At 43.1% G+C, this 16938-nt stretch overlaps 1 pseudogene; it reads right to left on the minus strand.

Moving 5' to 3' along the window:
• LOC107119319 overlaps positions 1-16938 on the minus strand; it is a 60894-nt pseudogene that overhangs the window by 36120 nt on the left and 7836 nt on the right.

A 16938-nucleotide genomic window follows, 5' to 3' on the forward strand; every position in this document is an offset into this window, starting at 1 on the left:
CATAATAACTGTGATAATGAAAGACACAACAGAGTAGCTGGCAGAAGCAGAGACTGAAAGTGATACTGATAATTACAGCTCAGAAAATGATTCTGATTAAATTTCATGCCCATTCATTGAAACTTAGTCCCACACTCCCTTCTATACACTTCCCCCCTTTTCAGTTCTTTTTATGAGAATGGGGGGTTTATTTTTATTTAATACTGTGGAGAGGAAATATGAATAATTGTTACTTCTGGATTTTAAAAAATTGTTTTGTGGAGTGTTTTTTTTTTGTCTGTTCCACATAAACTAGTATACAGTTTAGGAGATTGTTGCTCCGTTTGTTACAATTACAAATAAATATTATTTAAAAAGTAAATTCTGTTTGTAATAATATGCTAGTTGTGATAATTTCATGCCAAGTAAAATTGTCCATAGTCAAATTTTATGTTCCTAAAGTAACAGAATGACTTTCAATCTGGAAAAGAAAAAAAAAGTGCTAATGTAGCATTTCTTTCAATTTTTCTGAAAATTTCAGTTTTTTCTGGAAAAAAATGGGGGGGGGGGAACGGGTTTTTTTCCTAGCTTAACGGGTTTTTTCCCGAGCTTCAAAATTTCCGGAAATTTTACATTTCTAGTCCTATTTGTTGCCCATGTGTACCATTTGATGTCTTCTTAGGTGGGAACTCTGAGAAGCATTTTCCACACTCCTGGCATTTATATGGTTTCTCCTCAGTATGAATCTTTTGATGTGTCCTTAGGTGGGCACACTGATTGAAGCATTTATATGGTTTCTCCTCAGTATGAATCTTTTGATGTGTCCTTAGGTGGACACACTGATTGAAGCACTTTCCACACTCCAAGCATTTATATGGCTTCTCCCCGGTATGAATCTTTTGATGTTTAGTTAAGTTGTGGTTCAGAGAGAAACACTTTCCACACTCCAAGCATTTATATGGCTTCTCCCCAGTATGAATCTTTTGATGCATCTTTAGATGGCCACTCTGAAGGAAGGACTTTCCACACTCAGAGCATTTATATGGCTTCCCCTCAGTATGACTTTTTTGATGTGTTCTTAGGTAGCTACTCTGAGAGAAGCACTTTCCACACTCCAAGCATTTATATGACTTCTCCCCAGTATGACTCTTTTGATGGATAGTTAGGCTGTAATTCCGAGAGAAGCACTTTCCACACCCCAAGCATTTATATGGTTTCTCCCCGGTATGAATCTTTTGATGTTTAGTTAAGTTGTGGTTCAGAGAGAAACACTTTCCACACTCCAAGCATTTATATGGCTTCTCCCCAGTATGAATCTTTTGATGCATCTTTAGATGGCCACTCTGAAGGAAGGACTTTCCACACTCAAAGCATTTATATGGCTTCTCCTCAGTATGACTTTTTTGATGTGTTCTTAGGTAGCTACTCCGAGAGAAGCACTTTCCACACTCCAAGCATTTATATGACTTCTCCCCAGTATGACTCTTTTGATGGATAGTTAGGCTGTGATTCCGAGAGAAGCACTTTCCACACTCCAAGCATTTATATGGTTTCTCCCCTGTGTGAACCCTTTGATGTAAAGTTAGGTCAGTATTATGAGAGAAGCACTTTCCACACTCCAAGCACTTGTATGGTTTCTCCCCTGTGTGAATCTTTTGATGTGTTCTTAGGTGGCCATTCTGAGAGAAGCACTTTCCACACTCCAAGCATTTATATGGCTTCTCCCCAGTATGAGTCTTCTGATGTGTCCTTAGGTGGCTACTCTGAGAGAAGCACTTTGCACATTCCAAGCATTCATATGGCTTCTCCCCAGTATGAATCTTTTGATGTGCTCTTAGGCTTACATTCCAAGAGAAGCCCTTTCCACACTCTAGGCATTTATACGGCTTGTCCTCAGTATGAATATTTTGATGTGCCCTTAGGTGGCCACTGTGTGAGAAACACTTTCCACACTCCAAGCATTTATATGGTTTCTCCCTTGTGTGAACCCTTTGATGAGAAGTTAGGTCACCATTCTGAGAGAAGCACTTTCCACACTCCAGGCATTTGTATGGTTTCTCCCCTGTATGAATCCTTTTATGTGAATTTAGGCTGTGCTTCAGAGAGAAGCACTTTCCACACTCCAAGCATTTAAATGGCTTCTCCCCAGTATGAGTCTTTCGATGTGTAGTAAGGCCGTCATTCCGAGAGAAGCACTTTCCACATTCCAAGCATTTATATGGTTTCTCCCCTGTGCGAACCCTTTGATGTGAAGTTAGGTCACCATTATGAGAGAAACACTTTCCATAATCCAAGCATTTGTATGGTTTCTCCCCTGTGTGAATCTTTTGATGTGTCCTTAGGTGGCAACCCCGAGAGAAGCACTTTCCACACTCCAAGCATTTATATGGCTTCTCCCCTGTGTGAATCTTTTGATGTGTCCTTAGATGGCAACTCTGAGAGAAGCACTTTCCACAATCCAAGCACTGATATGGCTTCTTCATCGTGTAACTCTTTTGATGTGCAGTTAGGCTGCCATTCAGAGAGAAGCGCTTTCCCCACTCCAAGCATCTATATGGCTTTTCTCCTGTACAAATCCTTTGATGCCTAGTTCTTGCACTTCTCCAATGGAAGCACTTTCCACATTCCACGCATTTATACCTTTTCCAGAATGTTGGAACACTGTGATATGTTTTAGCACTGAATCTGCAGCTGAACCCTTTTTGGCTCATGGCACCATTAGGCCTTCTCTTTCTCTTTCCTGTTTCATCTTGAACTGAGACCTCAGGCTTATTCCTGCTTTGACAGGTCACCAATTCCTTCCTTTGCTTCTGTTTTGCTTTCCTTTTTCTTCTGCAATGTCTCTTTGGTACCACTTGATCCCCTGATTTTGCTTCCATCTGTAGAATGTTGTCTTTTTCCACAAATCTTCTTCCTGATTCCTTCTCACTCCCCATCTCCCTCAGATATGCAACTGGAAAAGAAGGACCAAAATTATATAAAAATGAAAAGGTACAAATACCAGTTAGCAGGTACAGTCAATAGAATCATAGAGCTGGAAGGGATCTCCAGAGTTATCTAGTCCAACACCCTGCACAATGTAGGAAATCCACAAATACCTCCCACCCACACCCCCAGGCAGTGAACCTTGCTCCATGCTCAAAAGTTGGCCAAAAACCCCCACAAAAACCCCAGTCCTCCAGGAGATTCCTGGCCAAACTGTCCAGGAGAAAGTGGTGATCAGCATTTCCCTGGGCATGTAAGAAAGGGCCACGAGAACTAAGCACTGAGGCAACCCTTCCTGCACTCCCTTCTCATGATCTGCCTAAGTTCACAGAATCAGCTTTGCTGTCAGATGGCCATCTAGCCTCTAAAAACCTACAAAGGAGAGCCCATCACCACGCAAGGAAGTGTGTGCCACTGAGGAACCCCTCTAACTGTCAAGAAGTTCTTCCTAATGTTTGGCCAAAAACTCTTCTGATTTAATTTCAACCCACTGGCTCTGGTCCAACCTTCTGGGGCATCAGAAAACAACTCTGCACCATCCTCTTTCAAGTGCTTGAAGATGGTTATCATATCACCTCTCCAGGGTAAACGTGGAGAGGTGAGCTCGCTCACAACTTTAATGCCAGTAGCTCACTAAGCAGAATTTATGCTCACAAGACTCCACAGCTTAGAAGGAACATTGGTGCAGATTAAAGTGATACCATCACTTTGCGTGATCTGGACACTATATTTCTGTTGATACAGCCCAAAATCACATTTGTCTTTTTAGCTACTGCATTACACCTCTTACTCATGATCAGTGTATGGTCTAATAAGACCCCTAGATCCTTTTTGCACATACTACTGCCAAGACAAGTCTCCCTCTCCTATAATTATGCATTTGATTGCTCCTACCTAAATGCAGAACTTTACATTCACCCCCACTGAAATTCATTTTAATTGCTTTAGCCCAGTTTTCCAGCCTGTCAAGATCATCCTGTATGTTGACTCTGTCTTCTACCGTATTTTCTACCCCTCCCAATTTAGTAGCATCTGCAAATTTAATGAGCATTCCCTCTATCCCTTTATCTGAATTGTTGATAAAGATGTTGGACAAAACAGGTCCCAGGGGTCCAGGAGAGATCCTTGAGGCACTCCACTTGTCACTCCTCTCCAAGAGGATGAGGAACCATTAACAAGCACACTTTGGGTGTGATCTGTCAACCAGTTACAGATTCACCTAATAGTCATAGCATCCAAACCACATTTTTCCAATCTGTCAACAAAAATATTATGTGGAGACTTATCAAAAGTCTTACTGAAATCAAGATAAACTATGTGTACAGCAATCCCCTAATCCAGCAAGGTAGTCACTTTCTCAAAAAAAGAGATAAGGTTAGTCTGACTGTCTGACATGACTTGTTCTTGAGAAACCCATGCTGGCTCTTTGTCATCACAGCCATCCATTCTAAGTGCTCAAGGACTGACTGAGTGATGATTTATTCTAAAACTTTTCCAGGTATAGACATCAAGCTTATGGGTCAGTAGTTACCCAGATCCTCAAGCTTATGGGTCAGTAGTTACCCGGATCCTCCTTTTTCCCCTTCTTGAAGATGGAGACATTTGCCCACCACCAATCTTCTGGCACCTCACTTGTTCGCCAAGAATTCTCAAAAATAATGGACAGAGGCTCAGAAATTACATCCACAAGTTCTTTTAGTACCCTTAGATGCAGTTCATCTGGCTCTGAGGACTTAGTTTCATAAAGAAACTAGGTATTTATGTACTACCCCTATGTCGATCCTAGGCTGCAACTCCCTTCCCTTATCATGTGTTGTTTTTGCCATGTTGAGCACCGTTTCCCTCATAAGAGAAGACTGAAGAAAAGTAGGAATTGAGCAGTTCAACTTTCACCCTCTCTTCATCACCTGTTACAATTTCACTTTCCTGTCCCTGCAATTGGTCTATCATGTCCTTGCTCTTTTCTTACTTTGAATAACAAATACAGCTACTGCAATCTGTGCATGTAAAGCTTATAATATGGAAGCAAGTACAAAATATTTGTTCATATAGTCCATAATATATTTTTTACAGATGCTTAAATCCAATGGTATGGTACACTGATGTGGACGAACTCCTCCGGAGTTGATATTCGTTTCGAAGCATCTTTTTCAAACATCAAACCTCAAGTGTGCCTTCATATGGTCACAAACCTTCCCAATTGGATACTCCTTGATTCATATACAGGTTGGTGTAATTCATATGGTGTTCCAAGCCATAATGTCAAAGTCGGGCTGATCAGCCTCCTGTATATGATCACCAACCTGTATATGATCACCAACCTGTACTGAACTGAGACCTAGGCTTCTTCTCTCATTACCGATGCTTGCTATTGTCAGTTGGCTGTATTGTCAGTTGGCTGTTGTAACGATTTCATGTTTATTTGTGTGTGTGTGTGTGTTTAAAAGTTTGGTTTACCTTGCTGTGTGAACGTCTAGTGTGGTTGAAATAGGCAAGTTGTGTGATTGGTGAGTGACAGAGAGGGGGAGGGTTTTTGGAATGGATGCTGTGTGGATGATTTGAATGTCTATCAGGAGTGACTGTTAGAGTTATGACAGTTGATGAAGTCAGTTAGTCAGTCAGCAGAGAGTGCTGTGTAAAAAGCAGTTGATATGAGTTTGAGTGCTCATCTCTGTGAGAGAAGTTAAGTTCTGTCTCTGAGTTGAAGAAGACTCATCCCTGTGTATGAAAAGAGTGACATTTAGTTCTGTGTTATAAGAGTTACAATTGAAAGCTGAGAGTCTAGGAAAAAGTACAGTGAAAAGTGTTACAACGTTGCCTATGAAAAATCCCTGTCAGTAGAGAGAAGCTTGTGAGAGACACTAAGCCATTGTTCAAATCATTCCCAGTACTGTTTACATTGTTCACCCTCGTGTTTATACTTTCGTTAAATAAATCCTATTTACTTCAAGTTTACCAGCTAAGTAAAGAATCCTTCCTCAGACCACATAGACCTTCATGAACGCTCAGACCCTCGGTATACCTACCCTGTGAAAAATATTATAGAAAAAGGTTGGGAAAGCCTAAATTTCCCTGGTGGCAGCCAGAATACCCTACAGAGTAAAACTGAAAGAACATTTTAAAGTAAAACTAGACCTCCCCAAATAAGAGGTCATCACAGCTGTACTTTCCATCAAGTACAGCCCTTTCGACTCCAAGGGGTGGTGCCTCAGGAGGGCCATAGGGAGGGGCCTTTTCCCAGCCCTAGAAATGAAGAGTCTCCTCTCTCAGCTCCTTTTCCTTTTTCAACTGGATATTGTCCAACTTTCCCAATCAACAAATGAAAGTGTGTCCCAAAATTTAAAGACTGTCATAGGAAGTTACCACTCCCTCCTTTCTCTTCTGTGATCATAACAGAAGGGAATAGATTCTTACCCAGAGAGGCCACGGTCTCGTAATTTTCCTCCATAACATCCCAGTAGAGTTTCCTTTGGCCTGGATCGAGAAGAGCCCATTCCTCCTCCATGAAGAACACAGCTACCTCCTCAAAGGACACTGCGGGTCTCTGAAAGAGGAAAATATGGCCTAGTTGATCATCTATTTCTGTCCCAGAACTTTCAAGAAAGAAAGAAGAATCCCATCGGCCAGTCAAAGAAGCTGTACATCCAACTGATGGCAAGGAAAATAGCATTAGTTTCTTTTTCAAACTCTGCCAGGTATTATATTCTGAACATCTCCAAGAAAGATAAACTCAGACAATTGCAAAGAACTGGGCGTCTCTTGGCTGAATCCAGTTAAATGTGGTGGTGGGTGGGGGAATAATAGACTGTATAGCTAACATTAGACTACCTTGTACATTTAATCCCAGAAAATTCAAAGAAATAGTGTCCAAGAGAAGATTTCTACTTTAAGCATGTTTGTTTGGAGAGATGCTTTGTGTTACTCTAACCGTTGCATCCAGCTGTGTAAACATAAACTGCCCTAAGGAAAGTCAAGGTGTTTTGGGTTCTGTTTTTCCCCTAACAAACCAAAGGCCAATTCACCCCAGGCCATCTGATCCTTGGAGCTGGGTGAGAGATGCAGGGCAAAAACACCCGGCACAAACTTGCTGCCTCAGAGAACCTTCCAGATATTTATGCAAAGGAGCCAGTTTGGTGTAGTGGTTAAGTGCGCGGACTCTAAACTGGGAGAACCGGGTTTGATTCCCCACTCCTCCACTTGCACCTGGCTGGATGACCTTGGGCAAGCCGTAGTTCTGATAAGAGCTGTTCTTGAAAAAGAGCAGTTTCTGTCAGAGCTCTCTCAGCCCCACCTACCTCACAGGGTGTCTGTTGTGGGGAGGGGAAGGGAAAGGAGTTTGTAAGCCACTCTGAGACACCTTTGGATAGTGAAGGGCGGGGTATAAATCCAATCTCCTCTTCCTCTTCTTGTGGAATACTGGCAGTTTGTACCTTGCGTTCTTGAACTGCAAGCAAGCTACTGCATCATCTGAACAGAAATGCCTTAAGGCAAAGATAGACATGAGTGTGTTTGTGTGTGAGTGCCGCCAAGTTGCTTCTGAGTTACGAGGACCCTATGAAAATGTTCTCTCCTTAAGAACCTTGTTCAAGTCTTGCAAACGGAGGGCCTTTGTGGCTTCCTGGACTGAGTCCATCCATCTCACGTTGGCTTTTCCTTTTTTCCTGCTGCCTTCAACTTTTCCTAGCATTACTGTCTTTTCCGGTGTCTCTTGTCTTCTAATGTGACCAAAGTACGCTATCTTGGTCACCAGCGACACATCCTTTCAGTTGAGAATCCTTCCCAGCTCCTTCATGGCTGCTCTTCCCAGTCTCAATCGCCTTCTGATTTCTTGGGTGCAGCCTCCCTTTTAGTCGATGATGGAGCCACAGGATAGAAAATCTTGAATAATTTCAGTTTCTCCATCATCAACCTAAAAGTTGTATAATCTGCTAGTACCCATTACTTTGGTCTTCTTGATGTTCAGTGGTCACCTTGCTTTAACACTTCCTGCTTTATCCTTCTTCAGGAGTCATTTCTGTTTTCTATCGGCACTGTGGTTTCATCTGCATATCTCAAAGTGTTTAATGTTCCTTCCACCAATTTTCACTCCAGCTTCATCGGAATCTAATCTTTCTTTCTTTAGGATGCGTTCTGCATATAGACTGAAGAGGCGGAGATAAAAAGCATCCCTGTCTGACACCCTGGCCGACTGGAGACCCTTCTCTTTCTCCATAGTCTGTCCTAACCAATGTTCCCTCTAAGCTGTGGAGCCTTGTGAACAAGAATTCTACTTTGTGAGCTACTGGTATTACAGTTGTGAGCGAGCGATTTGGCTGCTGCATAAATTAGTTTGCTCTGGAGCCATCCTTCCTGAGCTAACACAAAAATCTGTGATCTGGAGGCTAAAAAACTGTGAGCTAGCTCACACTAACTCAGCTTAGAGGGAACACTGGTCCTAACAACAGCCGCTTGTCTGGAGTACAGGATGTGTGTCAAAACAAAGAAAAAAAATACTGCAGAAAAATTACTAAATCGGGGGATAGAAATTATTTTATCTACAATGATAATATGAAAGCAAAGAGCATCAAAATTGGCCACCAGTTTCAGCAATAAAGAATAAAAGTACTGTGGCCCAGATTAGCCCCACAACATTCTTCTGCCATTCTGCAATGGAAACGATGGTTTACTCCAAAGAAGCCAGAAAGGCAGAGGCAGCACAGATCAGGAGGGTGGAGCAGATCCCCTCCTACACAAAACAAACCTACAGACCAGTTTCCCATTCAAAGATCTTCCTGAAGGTGATGCTCACTGGAATTATACTCTACAAGGAAGCAACAGTAGGTATTTAAAATACTTCCATTATAGAAGAAGAAGAAGAGAAGAGATTGGATTTATACCCTGACCTTCACTACCCAAAGGTGTCTCAGAGAGGCTTACAAGCTCCTTTCCCTCCCCCTCCCCACAACAGACACCCTGTGAGGTAGGTGGGGCTGAGAGAGCTCTTGACAGAAACTGCTCTTTTTTCAAGAACAGCTTTGACAGAACTACGGCTTGCCCAAGGTCATCCAGCCAGGTGCAAGTGGAGGAGTGGGGAATCAAACCCGGTTCTCCCAGATTAGAGTCCGCGCACTTAACCACTACACCAAACTTATAGGAGCGAAACATGGCCAAACGTGTCTTTTGGGTTAGCCCATACGGTATGCAAACAAACAAACAAGCTGCAAGTGCAGCAAGCTAAAAGGGACAGTAAGAACAGACAACGAACCCTGCTGGATCAGACCGGGGGCCCGTCTAGGTGTTAAGAATAAAAAGAACCCCAGGCTGGTTGTAGGGTTTGTTGTTCAGTCGCACAGTCGAGTCCGACTCTTCGCGACCCCATGGACAATCTCCCGCCAGGCTCTCCTGTCTTCCGCCGTCCTCCGAAGTTGGCTCAATTTCATGTTCGTTGCATCGCTGACACTGTCTAACCATCTCATCCTTTGCCGTCCCCGTCTTCTTTGACCTTCAATCTTTCCCAGCATCAGGGTCTTCTCCAGTGAGTGCTCCCTTCTCATTTGGTGGCCAAAGTATTTGAGCTTCAGTTTCATTATCTGGCCTTCCAGGGAACAGTCAGGGTTGATTTCTTTGAGGATTGACTGATTTGATCTGAAGTAGAATCTGAGAATTAGGAGTAGCAGCACCCAAACCACCCCAAGACGATAAAAGCAAGAAGAGAGGAGGGAAAGGCAGAAAATAGCTTAAACTTTAGAAGAAATGTTTATATATTATATTACATAATCTTGCATTGTCAATAATTTTAATTTTTTTTGCATATCGAAACAACAGAATAGAATTTTTATTCTTGAAAAAGAGAAAAGCTTTGACTTGAGACATTAATTATTATCATATATGGTCGCTGTATAGCTGTAATTTTAGTTGGTGTGTAGTTTTGTAGGTTTTATGTAGAAAATAAAAATAAAAATTATAATTATACTTTTTCAAAATGCTCCTTTTAGCCACCTCTTCCTCTTTCACTCTGGTTTACGCATATTTTCCCTCCCCTCCTCTATTCTTGCTCAAGAGCTGTGGATGAAATCCTAAACTCACCTTTCCTGCAGACAAGCAAAGGCCAAATTCTCCCTCCAGGCAGGGTAAACAAGAAAGAAAAGAGGCCCCGTGGAACTGCATATCCCAGACATTTTTGTTTCCATTCTGAGGAAGAACTGTGTCTTGGACACCTGGAAAAGGCAGGGTTGATCTCTCCAGTGCTCGCAAGTCCTTCTGGGAAATGTAGTCTCCTGCAACAGCAACACCCAAACAGAATTTTAAAAGTGAGGTATTTTAGAATGTGGAAAGAAGATTTCTTTGCTCATGTGTTGTTTTGTGGGGCAGCTTCCTGTGTGTATTAATAAATCTTCCTTCTTGTTTCGTCAAACCCACTGCTTCCATGATCTCTGTCCTCCTCAGGCTCAATACAAAATTTATTGCACTGTAGCGACCCAAAGACTTCCTGCCCTAAGAACATCTTGTCACTCAGGGGAAGCCTTATACCACTGAGAGCAAAAAGAAAACAGTATGGAAGTGCGTTCGAAAATTCAAGAGGGTCAAAAGAAGATGCCACCCCCTCCCTTCTCTTCCGTGTTCATAACAAAAGGGAAAAGAGCCTTACCCAGAGAGGCCATGGTCTCATAATTTTCCTCCATCACTTCCCAGAAGATTTTTCTTTGGCCTGGATCTAACAGAGCCCATTCTTCCCCCGTAAAGAACACAGCTACCTCTTCAAAGGACATGGGGGATCTCTGAAAGAGGAAAATATGGCCCTGTTGGTTCCTGTCCCTGAGCTTTCAGGGAGAAAAGAAGGATCCGACCACCCACTCAATTAAAAGAATGCAATACACAAAACTGATTGCAATACAAACTGATTAGGTTCTTTTAGCCACTAACCGTTATAATACGCTGAAAGTCTCCAAGAAATACAAATTCAGAAAACTGCACAAAAAAGAGCTGCTCTTGATACAGTCAAATTAAATAATAAAAAGAACCCTAAATGATTGTAAAAAGATCATCTGCTATACTAATGTGCATGTTTAACCCCAGAAATACATCAATATTGTGTTTCCAGAGTTTATGATCAGGGGTCATTTCGTAGAAAAAGAGCTAGGGGAACTCATTAGCATAACTCATTAGCATATGCCACACCCCCTGACATCAGGGGCCTGGCGGTGGACCTGCAAGGCCAGCGGGAGTGCGAGGAAGCCCCGCCAAGGCCCTCCCTGGCCCCAGGCAGGCAGGGGTGGGGAGAGGCGGGGAGGAAGCAACTTACCCTCCCTCTTCTCCTGCCTCCTCCTGGCTGAATGGGGGCCGGAAGCGGGGCGGCCGGAAGCGGGGGGCGGGGCTTCGTCATGTGCCCCGCCCCCCTGCACCTCACCCGGGGGAACTGCGTTCCCCCTCGTTCCTCCCCGAAATGACTTCTGTTTATGATTTAAAAAAAAAATCTGCAGAGGCTTTTTTATTACTCTAAATTCCTGTAAACATAAACTGGCCTAGTTCAGCTCACCATCTCTTTTCTTCTATTTTTTCCCTAATAAACCCAAGGCCTGCTCATTCCGGGCTATGTGATCCTCAGGACTTTGCAGGGGAGCGGGATGCAGAGCTCAAAACATCCAGCACAAATGGACCACCTGGGGGACCTTTGTGCCTTGTAGAATGACCACAGTTTGCACAGCATGCCCTCAAACTGCAAGGAGGCCACTGCATCATCTCAACAGATTTTGGATTTCATAGAACAGAAATGCTTTAACAAAAAGATAAAGATCTTGCAGAAAAATTACTAAATGGGGGGGGGGGAGAGATTTATCTACAAGCAGGGGTCATGTCGTAGAAAAAGAGATGCAGGAGCTCATTAGCATAACTTATTAGCATAACTTATTTGCATATGCCACACCCCCTGACATCACCAGAAGTGTGTCAGAAGGCAACACCCACTGCTCAGGCTCCACTGGCCTGTTTTGGATTGCTAGCTATTGGGCAGCGGGGGGAACGTGCAGATCTGTCCTCACAGAGGAGGGAGAGCTTGTACCTGAATAAAACTTGGTCTTAAAGGTGCCACTGGACTGTTTTGGATTAGAACTCTGCTTGCTCAGACCGTCGGTCCATCTAAATTTTAAGATTAAAATAAGCCCGGGGAAGACCCAGCCAGTCTCTCTCTCTCGATGCTCCCTCCGACCACCTTTCCTCTTTCACTCCCGTTCAAACGTCTTTTCTCTCCCCTCCCCTTTACTTCCCCAAAATCTGTTTTAGGAAATCCTCAGCTCACCTTTTCTGCAGACGTGCAAAAGCCCAAGTCTCCCTCCAGCCGGAGGACACGAGAGAGAGGAGAGAGGCGCTGCGGTACTCCATGTGCCCCACATTTCCTCCTCCACCTGGGTAAAAAACCGCCCTTTTCAACGCCTGGAAAGGGCATTAGAACATAATTTGAGCCCACTGGCACTTTTAAGAGCAACGAAGCTTTGAGCTTTCCCGTGCGCGCACACTTCCGCACACAAACGGCAGGGTTGACCTCACTGGTGCTTGCAAGGCATTCTGGGCAATGTAGTTCCCTGCAACAGGGGCCGTGTGGGGCCGCTTCAGATGAGGCTGTTAGTGAGGAACAAGAACTTTGTTGGTCTTAAAGGTGCCATTGGACCAATGTTCCCTCTAAGCTGTGGAGTCTTGTGAGCAAAAATTCTATTTTGTGAGCTGCTGGCATTAAAGTCGTGAGCGAGCGATTTGGCTGCTGCATAAATCAGTTTCCTCTGGAGCCGTCTTTCCTGAGCTAAGACAAAAAATTGTGAGCCGGAGGCTAAACAACTGTGAGCTGGCTCACACTAATTCGGCTTAGGGGGAACACTGCATTGGACTCTAACTTTGTTCCAAGAAATCCTCCTGTCAGGGCAGGCCCATAGCCAGAAAAATTTTATGGGGAGGGGTCACATGAGTTTTAAGATTAAAATAAGCCCGGGGAAGACCCAGCCAGTCTCTCTCTCTCGATGCTCCCTCCGACCACCTTTCCTCTTTCACTCCCGTTCAAACGTCTTTTCTCTCCCCTCCCCTTTACTTCCCCAAAATCTGTTTTAGGAAATCCTCAGCTCACCTTTTCTGCAGACGTGCAAAAGCCCAAGTCTCCCTCCAGCCGGGGGGACACGAGAGAGAGAGAAGAGAGGCGCTGCGGTTCTCCATGTGCCCCACATTTCCTCCTCCACCTGGATACAAAACCGCCCTTTTCAACGCCTGGAAAAGGCATCAGAACATAATTTGAGCCCACTGGCACTTTTAAGACCAACGAAGCTTTATTGAAAGCGTGAGCTTTCCCGTGCGCGCACACTTCCTCACACAAACGGCAGGGTTGACCTCGCTGGTGCTTGCAAGGCATTCTGGGAAATGTAGTTCCCTGCAACAGGGGCCGCTTCAGATGAGGCTGTGAGTGAGGAACAAGAGCTTTGTTGGTGTTAAAGGTGCCATTGGACTCTAACTTTGTTCCAAGAAATCCTCCTGTCAGGGCAGGCCCATAGCCAGAACATTTTCATGGGGTCAAATGAGTATTAGGACTGCGGTGGCTCAAGTGGTTAAGACGAGCAAATGAAAACAATGCTGGGTGCAGTTCTGAGTCTGACAGAACACCATTTCTACCTCCTTCGTTTCTCAATCTCTTCATCTCTACTTTGCTCCGACATGATTCTTCAGTCCTGCTAATACTCTTCTAGCCAGTTTGCATAGAGAATTCACCCCTGAAAGATTTATACCCTTTTACCCAAACTCCTTCCTTTTATACACAGAGAATTTACGTTTGAAAGCAGGGTTGGGTTCAGATTTTGCTGGGCCCTGGGCAAAAAACTATACCTGGGCGCTGGGCCCTCTTTTCCCTTTGGTACAGCCCCTTTCTTCTCTAGCTACAGCCCCTTCCAATTGGCTCCTCCCCTTTGATTCTGCCTTTTCTTCTTTAACACTCTATATCATTGCTAAGCTGGTGAGAGGCAAGCACCAGTTTAGCAATGATATAGAGTGGCTCTTTTTTAAACTGACTGGTTGCCCATTTGTGTTATTAATACTGGAATTATTCTGCAATACTTAGAAGTTGTTCTGACTGGAATTCTGAAAATTGGTTGAAGAAATATCACCATTTACACATGGAAAAATGTGTAACAGTTTTTCTTAAATGTCAGTGCTATATTCTTATTTATTTATTTATTTATTGCATTTTTACCCCGCCCTCCCCGCGAATGGGCTCAGGGCGGCTTGAAGAAGATACTCGAAACGAAGCTTGCAATCCGGAACCTTCGTTGAATACTTTATTGAGAATACTTTACTGAATACTTTATTATAGCATATTGAATACTCTTTTGTACATTGTTGCATACTTTACTGTTACTTGTCATACTTATTCTGTTGTTGTTCAGTCGCACAGTCGAGTCCGACTCTTCGCAACCTTATTCCGCACAGTCGAGTCTGACTCTTCGTGACCTTATTCTACATTTATACAACTTTCAATATTGTTCAAAGCCTTTAGCGTTTTTGCACACAGTTTTTCCCTATTGATACCGTGTGATCCGTCTTGGTGGTTTACATGGAATAACATACATAACAGGTGATTTTTATTTGACATTCATCCTCCGCCTTCCAGCAAATTTTAGTAGCTGACTAATACCTCTAGATTTTCCACAGTCTTCTCCCAGCTGCAAAGAGGGGAGTTAAGCCACCTGAAATCCATCAGTGAACTGATTAATTAACACTGTGGCTCAAACTCAACTCTTTCCATCTGAGCAGAAGAAATTCTCAGACTGGGTTGATTTATTGGTCCTGCTACTCCACAAGCTGTGGATTTTCACTCCATTTTCTATTGAAAGGGGAACAAAATTGTCCAGACAACTTCTGCCACAATGATAGAAATCTGCATTTCAATGTATGTGCTCCAAACAGAGCCTTCTAAGGCACAGGATAAAACAGAACGAAGAGCTGATAACCAGGTGCTGTCATATCTGACCAAGGGTTATCATCCCTTGTCCGGTTCCACCTCCACTTTCATGTAGGTTGGCCATGGGAAACAGAAGTCCTGCATCACACTCTATGCATTGAAAAGCAGGGATTATCTTTCCATGATTTTGAGAAAAATTAAAAAGATCAAATCCATTTGATTTATCCATGTTCTCAAATCCTGTAAGATGAGTAAAACTGAGACAACAGATATACAGGCATGAAACAAGTATTGATTTTTTAAAAAATAAAAGAATCAAATTTATCAAAACAATTACAATTCAACTGGAGAAAAGTTATGAAACAGTAACTGAAAAACTTAAAAAATCCAGAAATAGTATTCAGTATTCTCTTAGATGACATTTGCAGAATGCTGCACAATCTATCTGAAGAAACTTCCCATAGGGGAAAAAAATTCTATAACTCAGAAATCTCTTAAAAATAAACAAGTTACTGGATTTTGGGTTTTCCCTTCTTATTCTTTTTTCCCCCTGGTTTTTCTTTTTTTCTGGCTCAATTAAATTTATTTTTGATCCCAATTTTTCTAAGAAAGGGATTTAGGCTGCAGTCACACGGAGCATTAGCCACGCTACAGAGACGGAAGATAGGCGGATTTTCCGGGCGCGATCACACCGCAACATCTGGGAAGCATAGAGCTCCCGTGGCTCACCTGAGACTTCCCGCTGAAGATGCGGCTTAAAAACTAGTACCTCCGAGGTACTACTTTCCGGAAACCGTGGGGCAAGGGTGGGCGTCCTATCGCGTTTCCAGTGGTAGACTCGTGGCATCCGGCGCCCGCCCATGTCCCGTCTCTAAAAGTTTTTTTTTCAAGTCTCCACGGGATGCGCACAAGCACCCAACGGGGCATGCGCACACTTGGTTTAAAAACAAACAACACAACCCCCCCCTCTTTTCTGTACCCCCCCCACTCCTGACTCGGCCTGCTCGAGAGGAACTCTAGGTCGGCCATGGGAAATGGAAGGCCTGCATCACACTCTATGTATTGAAAAGCAGGGATTATCTTTCCATGATTTTGAGAAAAATGAAAAAGGTCAAATCCATCCGATTTATCCATGTTTTCAAATCCCGTAAAATGAGGAAAACTGAGGAGACAGATATACAGGCATGAAACAAGTATTGATTTTTTTTTTAAAATAAAAGAATCAAAATTATCAAAACAATTATAATTCAACTGGCAAAAAGTTATGAAACAGTAACGGAAAAACTTTTAAAAATCCAGAAATAGTATTTAGTATTCTTTTGGACTACATTTGCAGAATGCCGCACAACCTATCTGAAGAAACCCCATAGGGGAAAAAAAATTCTATAACCCAGAAATCTCTTAAAAATAAACAAGTTACTGGGTTTTGGGTTTTCCCTTCTTATTCTTTTTTCCCCCTGGTTTTTCTTTTTTCTGGCTCAATTAAATTTATTTTTGATCCCAATTTTTCTAACAAAGGGATATAGTAGCCCTAATGAATACAGAAGAGGATAACTTACACTGGCCATTGGTGTTCAAAGGGGATGACTGATATTTAGGAACACAGGTTCCTAAGGAAAACCCTGCTGGGATCCATCTGATCCAGCAAACGGTCTGACACAGTGGCCAAACAGTTACTCTGGAGAACTGCTAATAACAGGGCAAAGAAGCTAAGGCCTTCCCCTGATGTCACCTTCTGGCACTGGTATTCAGACACTGGGTACATATGAATGTGGAGATTTCATTTAGTCACCATGGCTAGTAGCCTCCATGAAATTTAATCCAGCTTTTCAGATAAAATTAGAATCAGGGTTCTTCTAACTGGAATATTACAGCACTCTGCATTTTGTAAAAGGTAATAGGTATTCAGAGTTAATAGTTCTCATGGCCCTTTCTTACATGCCCAGGGAAATGCTGATTGCACTTTGGGGACAGGAAGCAATTTTCTCCAGGCCATTTCAGCCAGGGATCCTGGAAGGGGTTTTTTTTTTTTTTTTTACCTCTTCTGGGCATGGGGCAGGGGGCCC

Source organism: Gekko japonicus, unplaced genomic scaffold, assembly GCF_001447785.1.
Source record: "Gekko japonicus isolate JY-2015 unplaced genomic scaffold, Gekko_japonicus_V1.1 scaffold4752, whole genome shotgun sequence".
NCBI classification, from domain to species: Eukaryota; Metazoa; Chordata; class Lepidosauria; order Squamata; family Gekkonidae; genus Gekko; species Gekko japonicus.